The sequence below is a fragment of the Palaemon carinicauda genome, chromosome 24 (assembly GCF_036898095.1).
Source record: "Palaemon carinicauda isolate YSFRI2023 chromosome 24, ASM3689809v2, whole genome shotgun sequence".
Lineage (NCBI taxonomy): Eukaryota > Metazoa > Arthropoda > Malacostraca > Decapoda > Palaemonidae > Palaemon > Palaemon carinicauda.
Window position 1 is genome coordinate 6,884,307 of NC_090748.1, and position 20,970 is coordinate 6,905,276.

General features: G+C 37.5%; 1 protein-coding gene across 7 annotated transcripts in view; it reads right to left on the reverse strand.

Annotated features, from left to right (window-relative positions):
• Positions 1–20,970, reverse strand: part of LOC137618059 (sodium/hydrogen exchanger 9B2-like) — a 161,445-nt gene that overhangs the window by 110,740 nt on the left and 29,735 nt on the right. For 4 of the 7 annotated variants that reach the window (XM_068348021.1, XM_068348026.1, XM_068348025.1 and 1 more), the window contains exon 1: positions 3,877–4,004. The exons of 2 other annotated variants lie outside the window; for them this stretch is intronic. The gene's annotated coding sequence lies outside the window, so the exon portion shown is untranslated. Of the gene's footprint in view, positions 1–2,847; positions 2,970–3,876; positions 4,005–20,970 lie in introns of those variants that run through there. One more of the 7 variants, XM_068348022.1, reaches the window with a different exon arrangement.

Genomic DNA, 20,970 nt, shown 5'->3' on the forward strand with positions numbered 1-20,970 from the left:
TTGGGGAGACTCGCGGACGTTCTCCGAATGACTGGCTGGCTCCGGTCTAAGTCTTGAAGAAGACTTTGGTAATGTCTTGGAGTCCTTCGACTCCCTCCTGGGAGGGATGCAAGACTCCAACAACGACGGGGGTAGGCTCTTCTCCACCCCTACCCGAGAAGACTTTCCAGCGCGAGGTGGGGTTTCCCTCATTGGTGCGATGGGGAAACGCCTCACCTCACGTGGATCCCCTGAGGATGGGAAGTCTTCGTCCGAAGGGGAGGGAGAAAAAGTCTAGGGGGGGGGGGGGTGAGGAGGCCTGCCTCAAAGACTTACGAGGAGTCAGCTTTGCCCTCGGAGAAGTTACCACGTCTGAAACTCCTCTTTCCCTCTTCAGGGGAGTAGAAGCTGCCAAGGATTTGTGGCCCAGGTCAGAGAGAACAGGCTTAAACGCCTGCACGACTGCTCTGATCAGTGCCCCAAACCAAGGCTGCTGGCTGACGGCTGCGCTGTCAGACACTCCCTCCGGAGGGAAAGGGATCGACTGATCCCTGGGAGGAGTTACCAAAGGGGGGTTCACCTGAAAAGAAGAAGACGGAGAAGAAATGTCCCTGGACCTTTCTGGAACCTTCCCCCATGCTGGCGAGCGTGCTGTTCTGCACTTGCGGGGGGGGGGGGGGGAATGTGGCGATGGCGATCTTGCTGCGCATTGTCCTGTAGCCTCACGCGTGAGAGGGTATTGGCGATCGCGCTGGCGAGCGTGCTGGCGATCGCGCTGGGGAGCGCGCTGGCGATCGCGCTGGGGAGCGCGCTGGCGATCGCGCTGGGGAGCGCGCTGGCGATCGCGCTGGGGAGCGTGCTGGCGATCGCGCTGGGGAGCGTGCTGGCGATCGCGCTGGGGAGCGTGCTGGCGATCGCGCTGGGGAGCGTGCTGGCGATCGCGCTGGGGAGCGTGCTGGCGCTCGCGTGATGGGGAATACCCGGGGTCGCGCGCGGGAGACTGTTGGCACACGTGCGCACGGGTGAATGTTGGTGAGGGTGCGCAGGCGAGCAATGGCGCGTAGGAGTGCGTGCCGGAGACCCCAGAGGGTGTGCAGAAGGTAGTTTGCACGCTCATGCGCGCGAGGGTGAATGTCCGCAATCGCGCGGGCGCGCAGGATCAAGATGAAGAGCCCGTGCGGGCGATGATACCGTTGGCCTTCCCAGTAAACAGCTTAAACTAGCAGTCCCGGGCGGTGATCAATCTGCTGCCATAAGAATGCTAGGCGATCAAGTTACCACTGTACTAACCAGGAGCTAATGTTCAAACAAGTTTAATATAGCAGTGCAGTTATTTAAATTACAATATACAGAATAAGTATTCAAAGCATAATGAAACTTTTCATGGCCAATAAACATTTAGTAAAATTTTCCAATGCTCTTAATGATTTCCAATGAATACTGATAAGATATGAAATACATGATTTGTAAATAATGCGTTGCAACTTATGTCATTGGCATTTAGGAACTTGAAATAAATCAATATTTAACTTTATGTATAACCTACAGTAAACCCCCATAGCAGTAACTATGAATGAAAGTTGTACACTTCGCAACTAAAAATAATTACCAGTTTTCTTGTACCAATAAATGCCTTTCACATTCACCCCACAACGGAATAATTTATAGAACACCATCATCTATCATTGGCAAAAAAAGTCAATAGTTAGAATTAAAAAAATATGGTTAAGAAGATATGCAAAATACCAATGAAAAATAGATTAGAATAATTACAAAGGTTTCACCCAAAATTACATAACTGTAGATGAAACAAAATTTCAAATTTTACTATACACGATTTTGTAGCCAGCATAAATAATATGCACACAAAGTGAAAACACTATTTCCCGTACAAACATTAATACAGTACAGTACATTTTTTTTACATCAACAACCAATACAATATACAATTAAGAAAAGGTCACGAATCATGTTCATAAACCTGGTATCTAACTTTTGTATTTCTTAAATTCACAATGAATCAAATCCAGTCATCAAAACGTTTCATGTCTATCTGATCTGAGACCTGAATTATATAACACAAATTTGCTGTAATGACAATAAGGCACAAAATAATTACAGCTTGTAATTCAAGTACAGTAGCAGCTCTTCTAGGAGAAGGACTCTCCAAAACCAAACCATTGTTCTCTAGTCTTGGGTAGTGCCACAGCCTCTGTACCATGGTCTTCCACTCTCTAGGGTTAGATTTCTCTTGCTTGAGGGTACACTCGGGCACACTATTCTATCTTATTTTTCTTCCTCTTGTTTTGTTAAAGTTTTTATAGTTTATATTTGAATGATTAATTTTAATGTTGTTACTGGTCCTAGAATATTTTATTTTCCCTTCTTTCCTTTCCTCACTTGGCTATTTTCCCTGTTGGAGCCCCTGGGCTTATAGCATCCTGCTTTTCTAACTAGGGTTGTAGCTTAGCAAGTAATAATAATAATAATAATAATAATAATAATAATAATAATAATAATAATAATAATAAAGCTAAAATTCAAAGACTCGTAAAGGTAACTAATTCTACTTATAATAGGAAACTTTTGAGTACTAGGCCTAGTATGTAGCACGGCACAATAGAAATTAGGTCAAAGACTCTCCTTATGAAATAGGTTTTACTTCAAACCTACCAGTTTTTATCTAGGCCTATTTGAGCCTAACCTACATTAGATATTAGGCATTACACTATTTATAATGGAAACGATTTTCCACTTTATATAGATTTATATGAACAAGTAAATTAAACAAGTTTACCACACTAAAAAATATCTAGGTAATTATGAGCACCAAACTAGTAAAATTAAATAATCAAAACAATTACATACCAAATGAGTATCATGAAAACCAAATCACTCCTAACTAAATCAGCAGCATCATTCTTACAAGAACAGAAAAAGATCTTTCACTATTTGATGTCGTCACTATGGGACACTAAACTAGACTGCACTCAATGAGAGGTTATGCGAGCACCTTACCCAGGTTTTAACCTTCTCCTGCCCCTCGAGTATCCCCCCAGTATCCTCCAGTGGTAAAAAGACTCCAAGGTCAAGGTGTTTCAATATGGCTCTTCAAAGTATTTCTCAACATTCTACATAGGATGTTTATGGTAAAATTATATTTCCTGTCAAGGCAACATTTTGGAATAGTTTTTCACGTAGTAAATAATGTGTTTCTTCCAAATTTGACCTTTATTTCAGAGGCAATTCAACCGTTCTCCTACAGGAAAAACAGGTTTTTATCTATTAGAAAATGTTGTCCTGACCTGAATTATAATAAAACTAATGTTCATATAACAAATCAAATAAATTGTGCTAAATCTTTGGCATATCTTCAAATGAACATAAGGAATGTAGTCAGATATATGCTTAATTCCCTTCCTTTTAAAACACATTGCAGCAGAACAATGATATTACATTGTCTTTTGTGTTTTTGTCTTCGTTTTTTTACTGTGTTTTTTGTTCTCTACTATATGTGGTATGTCATGTTGACCTTCATCTGTTCAGTATTACCCTTAGGTCATCCAGATACTGCTCTCGTAATATTACGGGTATAAATACCTCTATTTTAATATTTAATACACTGCAGTAGCAGGTCAGCATTAGACCTTTAACTTAAAAGCAACCTGGATAGCTCATTAGAATAGTGATGACGCAAAGACCTGATTTAATTCGAATATATCAAGATTCTTGGCGAATCAGCTGATAGTAGTAAACAATAGTTGTAAACAGCAGCGTCAATTCACTTCGGTCACGTTTCAGCTATTATCCTATAAATAAAATAATTGTAATGCTCTACTACATCAAATAAGATTTTAACAGGTTCAAATAAGGCTAAGGATTCTTCCTTTCACTTACATTAATAGTGTCAATACCAGATAAGGGAAATTTTTTCGTGGAAATCAATAATCGGAACCTTCACTCTCGTCGTTTCCTTCAACCAATGGCAGCCCGATGTATGATCTGATAACTGCATTCAAAGGGCAGCTTTTTGTTGCGACATTACTTACGGGGGTTTTCTAATATGTAAATTTAATTTTGTAAGGATTTACTCTGAAATAGAACTTATTTGTAGAAAATGGCATATTTTTTCCTAATTTGTGATAAGGGGAGAGTTATTTTAGTAATATTTTACCCATGTTTATGTTCGAGTTTTTCAACTTCTTGCATTGTTTTGTAGGAAAGGATAATAGAATTATGAAATTCTAAAATGATAAAACTTTTGATTCACAAAATTATAAATATGTAACCTACACGTAATACTTTTCAATTGAAGTACACGGTTTTAAATTTGCTACCCTCATGGGAAACGTTGTAGCAAGACCCTGTTCTTTTTCAATCTTACCTCAACTCACCACAGTTACAAACAACCAAAACTCCACAAGGTAAGCCACGTGATACAAAGATTAATTCTAAAGATGGCCAATGCCATTTTAGGGAAAAGGGTCTATGGCGCACAGGGAATTTAGATTAAAAAGATTTACAGCAAGACATGCTTTTCGAATGTCCATGGGAGACCTCATCTTGTAAATAAAATATATTGGACTTTTGTATATAAAGTTATGATTTTAAAAAAGTATATGGACGAACAAAGTTTCGAAAAGCAATGAGTGGCATGATGCATAGGCCTATTTTGCATATCTACATGTTAAAGAGATACACAATTTCTCCCCCCCCCCCCCCTCTCTCTCTCTCTCTCTCTCTCTCTCTCTCTCTCTCTCTCTCTCTCTCTCTCTCTCTCTCTCTCTCTCTCTCTCTCTCTCAATACAAAGAGGTTACGTGTAAAATCTTACCTCAGATTCAGCTTACAATTTTTAACCTTACGTAATACTGCTTCCTGTGAGTTCTAAGACAGTTTTGTGTATATATGAAAATTTACCTTCCTCATGTTTTTTTTTTCTTTCTTTTTTTACAATTCCTCGGATGGAACAAGTTATTAATACATTACTTACAAAATACAGAAACTGCAATTCCCAGTCGTTGCTAATAGTAAAGACACGAAAACTTAGGTACTGAAAAGAAGTAGGCCTACTCTAGTTTCTGATGTAAAGGGCCTCAGTTAGATTTCACCAGTCGTCTCTATCTTGAGCTTTTAAATCAATACTTCTCCATTCATCATCTACACGTCACGCTTCATATTCCTCAGCTATGTAGACCTAGGTCTTCCAACTCTTCTAGTGCCTTGTGGGGCCCAATTAAATGTTTGGTGAACTAATCTCTCTCTCTCTCTCTCTCTCTCTCTCTCTCTCTCTCTCTCTCTCTCTCTCTCTCTCTCTCTCTCTCTTGGGGAGTGTGAAGAGCATGACCAACCCATCTCCATCTACCAATAACCATGATCTCTATACGGCACTCTAGTAATCTCTCTCATAGTTTCTTTTCTAATCCTGTCCTGCCATTTCACTCCCAAAATTCTTCTGATGGTTTTGTTCTAAAATCTACATAATCTAATGGTGATTTTAATCACATTTATTATAAAAAAGATAAGATGCAAACATGAGAAAATATAAGTAATAATGTGATTTGCTCCCACATGCCTGATAACATTTTACAGCGATTGCTGAAGGCTGTTGTAGTCATGAGAGATATCAGACTATTAATTTGTTGGATGATATTCGTAGCATGACTTGCTCGTAAGATGGGAGGCGATTTTTTTCAGTAGACAAAATTAAAAACGGCATAAACATGACCACATTTCCTATAGTTGTTGTCAAGTACGGAGGACTATGACATCGTTCTCAATCCAATTCATGTTTATGGGCTTCATCTTACAGTTCCCTTCATCTCTTTTACCTTTGTGTAATGTAACAATTATCCTTCTCACCCAATCTTGTTTGTACTTACTCAGGCATTCCTTACATACCCTTGCCAGCCACACTATCGGCATCTCATCTGTGACACCCTCAACCTTGATGTCTTCTTATTATCATTTAAACCTCTATCATGTCCTCTACCTGGGCAGTGACTTCTAGAATCTTTCCCATGCTAACGCCAACCACTGGAATTATTCAGCTCTAACTCTCTTCTACCCTCTACGTTCAATAAATCTTCAAAATACTTTCTCCATGAAACTCGGTCAACTCTAACATACAAAAGTAGCTCTCCATTTGTATATTTTAGTCTGAGAACCATCTATTCATAAGTCTTTCGCCTAGCATTTACTTCCCTGTTATTCTACCCGAGTTATTATATTTCTATTAATTCTTACCTCTGTTTTTATAATTTGTCCAATTCTCTACGGAACTATCTCCTCGTTTAAAGCTGTACCCAAAATGATCGTATTTTATACATCACTGAACCTTCTATTTACTCATTCCACAACCAGTGTTTTTATTTATTTTTCTCTTTAGCTTCCTACACCCACCAATAATCTCTGGTATCCGTATTACCCTCATACGACATCGGCTAAGGATACAGATAAACGGATTTATGCAGAGCTTTGATATTGCTTTGATTAAGCATAAGTATTCAAAGAATAGCATGAGAATAAAACACCGAGGAATATAAATCAGATCAAAAGATAACTGACGTGACTCAGTAATGTACTTACTCTTCTTCTTGCGCACATTATTATTATTATTATTATTATTATTATTATTATTATTATTATTATTATTATTATTATTATTATTATTATTATTATTATTATTATTAGCCAAGCTACAACCCTAGTTAGAAAAGCAAGATGCTATAAGCCCAAGGGCTCCAACAGAGAAAAATAGCCCAGTAAGGAAAGAAAATAAGGAAATAAATAAATGATGAGAATAAATTAACAATATATCATTCTAAAAACAGTAACAGCGTCAAAACATATTTGTCCTATATAAGCTATTAACAACGTCAAAAACAGATATGTCATATATAAACAATAAAAAAGACTCATGTCAGCCTGGTCAACATAAAAACATTTCCTCCAACTTTGAACTTTTGAAGTTCTACTGATTTAACTACCCGATTAGGAAGATCATTCCACAACTTGGTAACAGCTGGAATAAAACTTCTAGAATACTGTGTAGTATTGAGCCTCATGATGGAGAAGGCCTGGCTATTAGAATTAACTGCCTGCCTAGTATTAGATTCAGCCTTACACGATGTTTCGAATTATAAACTCAAAGTCAAAGGCAGGCATTACTTCAATTTTGCCATCATGATAATCGTCACTACTACATACCAAGGATTGTGTTTTAAAATTAATGTAATTACATAGGATTTGGCAAAAGGACCAAGTTGTAAGTAATAGACTTTACTACAATAATGTTGAAGGGAACACATAGCACCAGGATCTTCTCTCTGTGTAATGATTCGTCATGAATGACAATTGACAAAACACATTAGTATGCATTCCAGATCTCTCTGGAATGTTCAGGCGAATCGACTATTATTATTATTGTTGTTGTTGTTGTTGTTGTTACTAGCTAAACTACAACCTGTAGTTGGAAAAGCAGGATGCTATAAGCCCAAGGGCTTTATCTGGAACATTTGTTTATCAGAGTCAACGTCGGACATAAGCGTAAAGAAACAAACATAAGGTACTTACTATTAGGAAATTCTTCTTCTTCTTTAGATTGCCCGGAGCTTCTCTCCGGACAGGGGCTTTTTGACGGTGCGTCTAGCCCCTGGGTGGTTGTATTAGGAAATGATTTAACACATTTGTGAAGGGAATTCCAGCATATATTGTGATGCTTGTACTCACTGAATTCTAAAATTGGTAGGTATTCACTGCATTTAAGCACAAATCACAGACAGCAGAACAACGGGAGTTCAGGAGATAAACTAAAACAGAATAAATTAGAGTGGCCCTCAGCGCAGACCTACGCAGCGGGAGCTTAATTCTCGACCTTTTGATCGACCTTGACCTTGACCTTTGACCTTAAAATGTATTAATTGGCGGGGATCTTCATACACTCAAATATGAACCAAGTTTGAAGTCGCTGTGACAAGGATGTCCACACTTATGGCTGATTACGTGATATGGACGTTTTGCTCGTTCGTGACCCTGATCTTTGACCTTCCAAAATTTAATCATATCCAGTTCTTTACATAACAGTTTAAAATCCCTGCAAGTTTCATTACTTTATGATTAAAATTGTGGCCATATGGTTGATGACCGGAATTTGACCTTTTGCTTGTCGCTGACCTTGACCATGGACTCGACCTTGACCTTGATTAAAGACTTGACCTTGACCTTCGACCATATCATGTATGAATTGGGGTGGATTTTCATACGCTCAAATATGAACTAAGTTTGAAGTCTCTGTGACAACCATGTCCAAACTTATGGCTGATTACGTGAATTGGACATTTTGCTTGACCGTGACCTCGACCTTTGACCTTGATCTTCCAAAATTTAATAATTTCCAGCTTTTTACATAACACTTGATCGTAGAGTAATAAACTCCACGATTAACATTGTGGCCAGGAAGGTGGTCACCAACAAACACACACACGCATACACAAACAAACACAAGCAAGAACGAAAACATATCCTCCTTCCAACGTTGTTGACGGAGGTAGCTTGAGTGACACTCAACAGACAGCATACCTTTGTGGCAAAGGTATGCTGTCTTATTTTGCTCTAGACTCCACTGCGACCTTGTAATTCGACGCATTTCCTTCAAAATCTAATGGATTTGTCCTTGGGTCATACCCCAGATGTTCACCAAGTTTCATTAAAATTGGTTCAGTAGTTTTTGTGTAATGTTGTTCACAAACAAAAAATTTAACAGTTACTTAACATTGTGAGTATTTTCAAAGTACTGCTGCGTACTTGTACTTAGATGTACTTTTTTCCAACATGTTACAAATTCATCCTTGGGTCATACCCAACATGACAACGAAATTTGGTCAAAATCAGTACACTAGTTTTTATGTAAAGTTGTTCAAAAACAAATAAACAAACAAATAAGAATAAACTAAAAAAAGACAGGGGTGAATACATGCCCTTTGCAAAATCTTCGAATTTGGTGAAGGTATCAACGAATCTGCTACTTTCTGTTGAATGGAAAATTTTTCATCGGGAATTTGTCTATTTCTGATAAAAGCTCTCAAATCCAAAGCGTCTGAGACACTGTTCTCAATCCCGTGGCTCAAACCCGATTGTTCTCCTACTCGTGATGGAATTTTAATGACCAGAAAACCTTCAAATACAATTTTCTTCACTCGGTAAGTTGTAAAGGTTTAAGGTCACGAATAACCTTCACGTCATACACTGGCAGAAAAGAACTGTTCTTTGTATTCACTTTTATACCATAACTATTTTCATTAACGTTATAACAAAATCAGTCGTCAAATATTATCAAAATTTATAATTTACGTGAAGAAATTATATTCTAAATATATGATATAATAGAAAACCGTCTTTTGAAAACAATATCACCAGCTTGGTGTGTACGAATGCGTATCAAACGGTGCACCATGCACATGTGCCTCTCGGCATTCCAAACGAAGTGCGGTTACCTGACTCGTCGTATAAGGCAAGGTCTATAATAGACCTTGGTATAAGGATAGGCAACCGAGTGTCATCTCAGTGCGAGGCTAAACGCCAGACAAGTCATCTGTCACATAAAAACTGGACTTGCCAGTATACCGCGGAGGTATATTTCATCTTTATACATTACATAAAAGTTATCTCATTGATTGGTGGGTTCTTGAAGAACATTTTTCTGGTATGATGGCTCCTCTCTCTCTCTCTCTCTCTCTCTCTCTCTCTCTCTCTCTCTCTCTCTCTCTCTCTCTCTCTCTCTATATATATATATATATATATATATATGTGTGTGTGTGTGTGTGTGTGTGTATTTACTATATGTACAGTATAGGCTGCACACACACACACACACACACACACACACACACACACATATATATATATATATATATATATATATATATATATATATATATATATATATATATATATACAGTATATATGAGAGAGAGAGAGAGAGAGAGAGAGAGAGAGAGAGAGAGAGAGAGAGAGAGAGAGAGAGAGAGAGAGAGAGAGAGAGAGAGATATTGTGGTCGCGAAGTTTGTATGACTGGCCTTGTCAGGACTGTATTTGACCATGTAACTTAAACATTTGGGAGTAGGTGGGTCTTTTCTTAGCTTCTTCATTTAATTCTAAAGTAACGGATTGCAGAGAGTTGTTGTTGATGAGCACCACAGTGAGTAAAGGAATGTGATACCTGGTGTTCCCCAGGGGACTGTACTCGCGTCCCATTACTTTTCATACAATATCCGCGTGGTATTTGATTTGGGTTAGAAAACTAACTAGTTGCATATGCAGATGATGCTACTCTCTTTACATAAATTCCATTTCCTAAATATACATATGTGTCTGTTGAATCCCTTTATAGAGATCTAACTATAATTACTGCATTATGCAAATTATGGGGGTGAAGTTGAACCCGAGAAAACTCAAATTATGATTGTAAGTAGGTCAAGGGCAGTTGCTCCTTAACATCTAGATCTTTGTATGAAAATGTCTCTACAACATTATAAAACTTATTTCTAATTCTAGGTGTGACTTTTTATTGCAAATTTTGGAATATTGAGAACAGTCTTATGATTTTCGGTGATCAATCTATCCTGAAGAAATGTTTTAATTCTTTCATTCTACCACGATTTGATTATTGTTCTCCTGTTTTGTCTTCATCGGCTGACTCTCATCTTAATTTCTTGGATAAAATCTTGTGGTCTATTAAATTCCTTATATCTGATCAGGATATTAATCTCTGCTACCTCCATTCAGTTAGTTCTTTGTGCTTTTAGCATGAAAGTTTTCATAATTTTGACCATCCTTTGCATTCAGATCTTCCCAGACTGTACCTTCCTGCAAGTGATTCACGGTATACAGTTAATTTTAACAGTCTTGCCTTCTCCATTACAAGGCACATTACTACAGCGTATTTTAGAAGTTTAATTCCATGCGTAACCAGATTGTGGAATGATCTTAATCAGGCAGTTGAATCGGTGGAACTTCAAAAGTCCAAATTTGTTACAAATGCTTTGCTGTAGTCCAGGTAAGTCCCCTTTTCATAGTTTACATTGTATATATGATTGATTTATTTCAACTTCGTTACTGATCCTGATTTATTTCACAATTTTATTTTATTAGCGATGGATATTTGCACCGACTCGCAGCGGTGCCCTTTTAGCTCGAAAAAGTTTCGTGATCGCTGATTGGTTAGAATTATCTCGTCCAACCATTCAGCGATCCGGAAACTTTTCCAAGCTAAAAGGGCACCGCTGCGAGTCGGTGCAAATATGCATCGCTAAAAGAAATGGACTATAGTAATCTATCTATTTAATTTCTGCACTTAGCTATTTTCCCTGTTGGAGCCCTTGGACTAGTAAAATCTTGCTTTTCCAACTATACTCAATTTTTTTTAATGAGGGGCATTTGCACCGACTCTCAGGGGTGCTCTTTTAGCTCGGAAAAGTTTCCTGCTTGCTGACTGGTTAGAATCATCTTGTCCAACCAATCAGCGATCAGGAAACTTTTCCAAGCTAAAAGGGCACCCCTACGAGTCGGTGCAAATCTGCCTCACTAAAAAGAATTGACTATAGTGTTGTAGTTTAGCTTTTAATAGCAATAATTGTAATAATGATAATAATATCATTCTCAGCAACGTTACCTTTATCGTATATATCAATTGCTTTTCCTAGATCCACTGAACCCTATAAACTTTTTCCCGTACTTTTGTTTTTCTTTTCGTGGCAAACACTTGGTCTCTGCTCGCTCAACACAAAACAAAACCTTTGCTATTTTATCATACTTTTCCAATCAAAACCCTTCTTTTGTTTTTCTTTTTGTGGCAAACACTTGGTCTCTGCTCTCTCTACCCATAACAAAACCCTTGCTGTTTTATCATACTTTTCCAATCAAAATCCTAACACAGCAACTCTCCTGGTATGTCCCTTTAATCAAATGTTTACAGTTATATGAGCTGAGCTTTGTTATTGCACTGACGGGGTCAAATACTTCCTCTTCCTGGGTTGCTGTGGCCTGATTGGTAACGTCTCTTCCTGGTGTTTGCCAGTCGGGGGTTCGAGTCCCGCTCAGACTCGTTAGTGCCATTAGTGTCTGCAACCTTACCATCATTGGGAGCTAAGGTTGAGGGGTTTGGGGGAGCCTATAGGTCTATCCACTGAGTCATCAGTAGCCACTGTCTGGCCTTCCCTGGTCTTAGCTTGGATGGAGAGGAGGCTTGAGCGCTGATTATGGTCAGTCTCTAGGGCATTCGTCCTGATTGCTAGGGCAATGTCACTGTCCCTTGCCTCTGCCATTCATGAGTGACCTTTAAACCTTTATACTCAAATATTCACACAAACGTCTGAATACATTCCTTCTATAGATTTTATTTTGATAAATCAACACATTTTAGTAATTTCCTTTATAGGAAAAAGTTATTTGAAGTAAATAATCAAATACAAATTAAAACAAGGAATATAAGAAACCATTCCTGATATTTGCACGGAAAACTTAATTTTCCGTCTAACTTTATAGCACTGAAATTCAACCTCTTATATCATCGGAGTGAACCATATTTGGAAAATTACATTATTTAATCTATATGTTCACAAACAATATATAAACTAGCGAAATACTTGACATTTATTTAACATTATTTTTAAAGTAATTCTGGTACTTATACTTTGATGTACACTATCCAGAAAGTTACAGATTCATCATCTGGTCATACACAACGCGACTACCAAGTTTGGTCAAAATTGGTACAGTAGTTTTTGTGTAAAGTTTCTCACAAATAAACAAATAAATTTACAAACAGACGAAAAAGACACGGGTTAATACATACCCATCGCAAAATCTTCGATTTTGGCGAAGGCAATAAAAATTAATGATAGCTTATACTCCATTTTAACAATTTTAACTACGGCATGGTGAATTCCTTTAAAGATTCAAGATTGATTAGTTCAGCAAGCTCAATACTTGCTTGAGGGTACACTCGGGCACACTATTCTATCTCCTTTCTCTTCCTCATGTTTTGTTAAAAGTTTTTATAGTTTATATAGGATAAATTTATTTTAATATTATTCTTAAAATATTTATTTTTTCCTTGTTTCCTTTTCTCACTGGGCTATTTTCTCTGTTGGAGCCCCTGGGCTTATAGCATTCTGCTTTTCCAACTAGCGTTGTAGCTTAGCAATTAATAATAATAATAATAATAATAATAATAATAATAATAATAATAATAATAATAATAATAATAATAATAATAATAATAATGATAGTAGCAAAAGCTAAAATAGTACCTGAGTTCACAGTACCCTTAAGCTCTCTATCTTGCACGCACTCTCAAGCTCCCTAAATATTAAACTCCTTCCTCTCATGTACCGCTTCCAAACCCTCTATTCAGCACTTCTCAAGTCTACAACGCATTCCCTCTCTCTCTCTCTCTCTCTCTCTCTCTCTCTCTCTCTCTCTCTCTCTCTCTCTCTCTCTCTCTCTCTCTCTTTAACAGTTTTACGTTATATACAGATTTCATTAGCAAAACATTCACCCTTTCTTATTCTAAGTGGCCATCTCGTCTCTGTCTGGCAACCGCCGAACTGAGGTTCCAAGTCCCACTGCAACCTCACCATCCCTGTGAGATAAGGAGGGGGTGGGCATGGAGGAGCCTGTACGTCTACTATACCCGTTGAGTCGTCAGCAACCATTGTCTGGCCCTCCCTGGTCCTAGCTTGGGTGGAGAGGGGCTTGGGCGCTGGTCAGTCTCTAGGGCATTGTCACTGTCCCCTTGTCTCCGTCGTTCACAAGGTGCCTTTAAAACCACATTTTCCCTGTATACTAACTTTGATAATCGACCTATTAAAACCATCCATGGTTAATCAAATTATCTTTCTGTTTTTCTCTCTCAAAAAGGAAACTAGAAAATTATAAACAAAATGGGCAAATAAAACTATTAGGTAACATAAATATAACGAATTAATGTTAATAGGGTGCAAGCAAAGGCCTTGTTCAGTGGAATGTTGGATGTATGTTTGTGCGTATGTATGTGTGTGTGTGTGTGTGTATGTGTACGTGCGCGCGTGCCAGAGATATATAGGTCATTGGCCACCTTGGCTACTACCGTTATTCTGAAAGAGAAACTGGCTTGGCCATGTGAGAGCTAAGAAAGACATTTGTCAAAATAAGCGAAGAAAACATTAGAAAACAAAAGAAAGAACAGGTGGTTGAGAAAGACAGTAAGCACAAGAAGTGAAATAGGCAAATAGTAATTTTCAAGGAGAGAGAGAGAGAGAGAGAGGAGAGAGGAGAGAGAGAGAGAGAGAGAGAGAGAGAGAGAGAGAGAGAGAGAGAGAGAAAATTGATACAATCATGCATCCACACTTGTAATTTAATGCATGACATATAATTCAACATGAAAGTAAATACATTATTCAATATATTGCATGAGAATTCTTAAATATTGACCTTAATATGGTTTTATATAATAACTGAATGCAGTATTTTTTGAGCTGAATAAATTTTTTTTTTTATATATTTTTTTGGCAACGTAAAAGTAAAGTTCACGTCAATTGTTTTAAATGACACCACGAATTGCCAAATTGTGTTAAGTTTTTTTTTCTGTTTGTGTTTCTAGAACAGACTGAAATAAATCTTTCCTTTGATTTTGCTTTTGAGCTCCTCATTTGATCTATTGGAACCGGGGTCAGTATATGACCGAATAACATTGTTCCTTGAAGTCATTGGATCTAACATCAGTGTGCTAGACAAGGACCTTCCCATCACTTATGCTTGTGACGGACTACAGAAAGGTTGTGACTCAAAGACAGGATGAAATCAACTGAGTGAGTTTATTATAGAACACTCTCCTTTATGTACAAATGCTCAAGGCAACAGGAAATTTCATGTTCAAAATCAACACCGTTACCGGTGAGAAAAACAGGCATGTTTATTCAGGTTCTTTTTAGAGCGAGGGGAGAACGAAGATACAAGCATAATATATACACAAAAAGAACTATGTACGATCGTGTGACACACGGTTGGTACATGCTAATTCATTAATTATTCACTTTGACCACATCCTGTATTCATGATTTTATTACATCAATTTTATGCATAATTCATTAAGCTTTCGGAGTCCTTAATTCAACCCCTGCTGATAATTCAGGTGGGCAAAAGCTCTTGCACTTGGGTTAAGATATGATGAATTCCCTTTGTTGCTAAGGCATCTTAAAAGGCTTGGCTCTTTCCCATTAAGGATTAAAGGTCGCTCATGAATGGGAAAGGCAAGAGACAGTGACAATACTTCTTCTTCTTCTTTTCCCGGGTAAATGGGGAGGGTTGGCGGCAAGAAAGGCATCCGGCCATGAAAATTATTAGCCAAAACAAATATGGTCAGTGAGTATAACCAGGACAGTGACAATACGTAGCTGGATAATTCCCTAGACACTGGCCATACATCCATATGATCACCACCCAATCTATGACCAGGAAGGGCCAGGCAATGGCTGCTGATGACTTATAAAACCTAAAAAAAATAATAATAAGATAGAATAATATGCCCACGTGTACCCTAAAGCAAGAAAACTCTACCCCAAAGACAGTGGGGGACCATGGTACAGAGGCTATGGCACTACCCAAGACTAGAGAACAATGGTTTGATTTTGGAGCGTCCTTCTCCTAGAAGAGCTGCTTACCATAGCTAAAGAGTCTCTTCTACCCTTACCAAGAGGAAAGTAGCCACTGAACAATTACAGTGCAGTAGTTAACCCCTTGAGAGAAGGAGAATTGTTTGGTAATCTCAGGGTTGTCAGGTGTATGAGGACAGGAGAATGCAGAAAGAATAGTCCAGACTATTTGGTGTATGTGTAGGTAAAAGAAAAATGAGCTGTAACCAGTCAAAAAACCCAATATCTCAGGCCTGTATTATTATTATTATTATTATTATTATTATTATTATTATTATTATTATTATTATTATTATTTCTTTTTAACTGTTATCGATAGTTGAACTGTGAGTATTTTATGAATCTTATAATATATTGTAAATAATATTAGCCTCGAATATAGTTACTGTTATGTTTTCTGGCTACTATTCTATTTTCCTGTTTCTGTTTTGCTATTTTCTATGCTCAATTAATTAATAAGAGAATAAAACATGGAGTAGATCTTACACAATCTACGTTTTGATATAGCTGACCGTAACAATTGTAACCATTTTTCTACCGTCACTTATTACTGTAATTTTTCTATTTCACCAAGACACAATGGGGTCAGTTATCTGACAACCCCCCAACCCCCAACACGGTTGCTATGGGCAAAATATCATTCGTGATTTATTTATGAGGGGTTAAAAAGTTATAAAAATAGATTTGCTTAGATTGTGCATATGAGCATCTTCTACAATCATTCGACAATTTAGGTCCCCCTTCAGAATACTTTTTCCAACATGATTATCTGTTTGCCTTCTCTTCTTCAGTCACTCAAAACCTACAAAATTTGTCATCTTTTATCCCCCTTGTTTCGTTTACCTAAAATCATACGCAGATACAGATTCTCAGTAATCATCATTTTACTTTTTTTCTTGCCCATTGAGACACCATCTGTGGTCACCAATACGTCTGCTTCTGATAAGGCAGTTTTGAGAATGTTAAGAAGTTCAGATGGTTCGTCGCTGGCAATGCCAGCATCAACGAAAGGAAAATTATGCTGCTTCAGAAGTGCTATCAGAGTCGTCTTGTTACTATCACGTATGTGTCCCTCCTTCAAGGGCTCACCAGGCTCCTGTAATTCATTTCCTGTTAGGTATTTTTTTTTCTCTAGCTGTTCCAGACACAAGTCCCCGAGACGCCATAACAACAATGTAAAAATTATAAACAAAATGATTGTTGTGACATTCCCTGTTTTGGCAGTTATTATTATAATTATTATTATTTGCTAAGCTACAACCCTAGCTGGAAAAGCAAAATGCTATAAGCCCAGGGGCCCCAACAGGGAAAATAGCCCAGTAAGGAAAGGAAAGAAGGAAAAATAAAATATTTTAAGAAGAGTAACATTAAAATAAATATTTCCTATATAAACTATGAAAACTTTAACAAAACAAGAGGGAGAGAAATTAAATAGAATAGTGTGCCTGATTGTACCCTCAAGCAAGAGAACTCTAACCCAAGACAGTGGAAGACCATGGTACAGAGGCTATGGCACTACCCAAGACTAGAGAACAATGGTTTGATTTTGGAGTGTCCTTCTCCTAGAAGAGCTGCTTACCATAGCTAAAGAGTCTCTTCTACCCTTACTAAGAGGAAAGTAGCCACAGAACAAATACAGTGCAGTAGTTAACCCCTTGAGCGAAGAAGAATTGTTTAGTAACCTCAGTGTTGTCAGGTGTGTGAGGACAGAGGAGAATCTGTTAAGAATAGGCCAGACTATTCGGCGTATGTGTAGTCAAAGAGAAAGAACCGTAACCAAAGAGAAGGATCCAACGTAGTACTGTCTGGCCAGTCAAAGGACCCCATAACTCTCTGGCGGTAGTATTTCAACGGGCGGCTGGTGCCTTGGCCAACCTACTACCTCATGGGATTGAATTCAAAATTGTGCTAATCTGTTTTATTCTTCTCCGAAAAACAGATGTTTTCAATTTTACGCTGTCGTAATAAAGAACGGATATGTTCGTAAAGTATGCTAGCTTGAAGTCATTTTTGTTCCGTATCTCCAGCATAGAAACGTTAGGTATCTACTTTTACTCTACCGAAGATTTGAATTTTACTTTAGTCCAACGATGATTGTATTTGTCACTGAAAGACTCTGTATAATATTTTAAACTATGTGGTTCTAAAAAGGTCACTAAATAATAAAACAAATTAGCGTGCGAAATTTTTGTTGCCAAAAGTATCAACCCTCATATTCCTGCAATTCAAATGCCAATGATTTAGCAGTAATTTTAGTCTTTTCGAAGCGTTTTAAATGATATAGATGCTGTCTGAACAAAGATCTGACAGTCATTTTAGTCTTTTCGAAGCGTTTTAAATGATATAGATGCTGTCTGAACAAAGATCTGACAGTCATTTTAGTCTTCCAGGGATTAACCGGTGATGAGGTGTGGGACAGAGGTAGATGGAGAAAGCTGACCAGGAACATTGACCCCACATAGAAGAAGAAGAAGAAGAAGAAGAAGAAGAAGAAGAAGAAGAAGAAGAAGAAGAAGAAGAAGCGTTTTAAACGTTAAACAGAACTAATTGCGTTTTGGTAAAAACTGCCGGATTAATCTTGCGTTTTCACGTAAAACTGAGAGCAGTTATCACTCAAACACTCTCGGCCACTCACTTATATAATGTACACATGTACATTTCATAAACACAAACTCGTGACATGAAAGTAAGTTATTACGCCCGTAAACATAAATGCAGTTGAAATGAATAGATAATCTAGTTTTTACAATAAAGTTACACAATTCAAGACATTTCACATAACTTGAAAACCACAGCATGAAACAAGAATAGGGAACAAACAAGCGAAAGCCTATATATTTGACTTTTGAATCTGTAGGAATAATATCTTGAATTTTCCCACTCGAAGACAGTGGCAAGGAGGATAAAGAGATTGTTCAGACCCACTTTCTTACAAAAGACAAGTGCTTACAATGGCCAAGGTCAACCCAATCGCAAAAGATTGCTCTTAATATAAAGAATCCCACTGCAGGATCTTCTAGACTTGAGATACGACCACGTAGTGTAGCGCATGATGAAGAACCCGTTTAAAGGTCGCTCTTGAATGGCAGAAGCAAGGGAGTGACATTGTCCTAGCAATCAGGATAAAGCCCTAGAGACTGACCATATATACATATGATCAGCGCCCAAGCCTCCTCTCTACCTAAGCTAGGACCATGATGGCCAGGCAGTGTCTGCTGATGACTCAGCAGATAGACCTATAGGCTTCCCCAAACCCCCCAACCTTAGCTTACAAGGATGGTAAGGTTGCAGACACTAATGGCACTAACGAGTCTGAGCGGGACTCGAACCCCCGACTGGTAAACACCAGGCAGAGACTTTACCAATCAGGCCACCGGCAACTCAAAGGTTTAAAGGCCGCTCATGAATAGCAGAGGTCAGGGACAGTGACGATCCTCTAGCTAGCAGGACATTGCCCGAGAGACTGACCATATTATACATGGACCAGGGAGCACCAGGCAATGGTTGTCGATGATTCAGCAGGTAATCTTATACGCTCCTCCAAACCCTCTATTCTTAGCTCACAAGGATGGTGAGGTTGCAGACACCACAAGAAACTATCGAGCTTGAGTGGGACTCGAACACCTATCCGGTGATCGCTAGGCAGGGACGTTTCCAATAGGCCACCTTAGGATAATAATTTTTCATATCTATCTGGGAATCTGAGAATATGTTTATGATAGAATGCCGAGTTTAGCTAAGATACACTTTGCAGGCTGCAGAGAATATTATCTACATAGTCTGTTTCCATACAAATACAGGCTTGTGCTGCATACCTTTTGGCTAACAATATTCCCGTTGTTCGATTTATAATCTAAGAGCAGAGTTAGCCTACCAGATTATTTCCACTGGATTATCGTACATGAACCTTAAAATTATCGTTTTTTTATCCAAAATTATCGTACTCACTTTCAAACATGGTTATTAAGGAGTAACATAAATAACTTATTTCAAGGTATTTTGATGAACACACATTTAAAATATATATATATATATATATATATATATATATATATATATATATATATATATATATATATATATTTAAATATATATATATATATATATATATATATATATATATATATATATATATATATATATATATATACTGTATATATACCTAAGGTATGCATCGTACATCGTACCGGACCCAAAATAATCGTACATGTACGATAATTATCGTACGAATGGCAACCCTGTCTAAGAGCATATTGAAAAACATAGGAAACGGCACAAATAAAGAAAAATGACAAAATGAAATTACAGATAAGATTACAAAAAGCTAATTTCATGGGCTCTGTTGAATAAGATAAAGAAGAAGACAATAGGAAAAGACAAATAAAGAGATGTGGCAAAATGAAATTACGGTTATAATTACCAAAAGTTAATTTCATAGACTCTAACGAAAAAAGAGAATAACACTGTCATATCCCGGATGTTTTAGAAGCTGAGCAACGAAAGGTGACGACATCATGACTATTGGAAAAAAAGAAACTTGTTCGAGATCCAGGAAGCGCGAGGATGAATGCAAGAAGACAAATTATGCACGGTGTGGTTGTGTCTTAATGCTGAGAAGGTTCACTATTGAGTGAATGAAGAGGTATGCTGTGTAACTCTGCTAAGGGAATTTGCAGGTTTATCCATAACCAATGGAATTAGAATGCTGTCATGGTATGTCATTAATGACTGTAAGGATCAATTTTACTTGGCTTGAGTTTCTATTTCTTTATTTATTTATTTACCTTTCTCGTCACCGTGACCTTGATTTTGACCCTACAAGGTTTCAATTTATAAGGGGTCTATTGCGTATCATAGTGCATCTCTCCTTAAAATTCAAGTTAAATTGGTCTAGAATTTCTTTCCCGTAAAGTTATTAACAAAGAAAGAACAAACAAACAGACACACACCGACAAAAAAATCTACCCCTTGCCCACCTCAACCGGTACGGGGTAACAATCATAATTTTTTTTTTTATCTTTGATTATGAAAAACACATTTACAATATTACAATTTATAACATATATACATCATAGTATATTTGTATAAATTATTTTTTATTTTACATATACTGTATTTCCAGTTGAAATTTTTACTATTTATCTAAATATGTTTTTTAAATAAAATATATCGACTCCTGAATACCCTTTTTAATAGAAGTTTTTAATTCTATTAGATTTACATTAAACGTAATTATCATTCTGCTTTTAATACATTGAAGTAATTGCGGGTCTGTACTTGAAAATCCTAAGTAACCTCAA